This window comes from Octopus bimaculoides, chromosome 17 (assembly GCF_001194135.2).
Source record: "Octopus bimaculoides isolate UCB-OBI-ISO-001 chromosome 17, ASM119413v2, whole genome shotgun sequence".
Lineage (NCBI taxonomy): Eukaryota > Metazoa > Mollusca > Cephalopoda > Octopoda > Octopodidae > Octopus > Octopus bimaculoides.
In genome coordinates, this window is record NC_068997.1 from 3,835,760 (window position 1) to 3,836,131 (window position 372).

Here is a 372-nt window from a genome sequence, read left to right on the forward strand (position 1 = left end):
GAGAGAGAGAGAGAGAGAGAGAGAGAGAGAGAGAGAGAGAGAAAATGCATTATGATTAACATGACAGATATCGACGGGTAGTAATTCTCTATGTCGAACTGTAAGAATAGCTTACTACGGTGTGGCTCAAACATAAGTATCACCTGTAAAGTACGCTCCCGCAGAATCTCAATCATGGAAACAACTATATCAATAGTTTTAATCTTCTGCAGCGGATATCCGATTTGGAGGCAGAAGGTAAGCCTAACAGGAGGGGTTGGAGAGAAAACAAGGTTTCTGGATCTTAAGAAGATAGAGGATGATTTTGAAGTTGAGTGGCTCAACCATATACGTGTGTGTGTGTGTGTGTGTGTGTGTGTGTGTGTGCGCGCG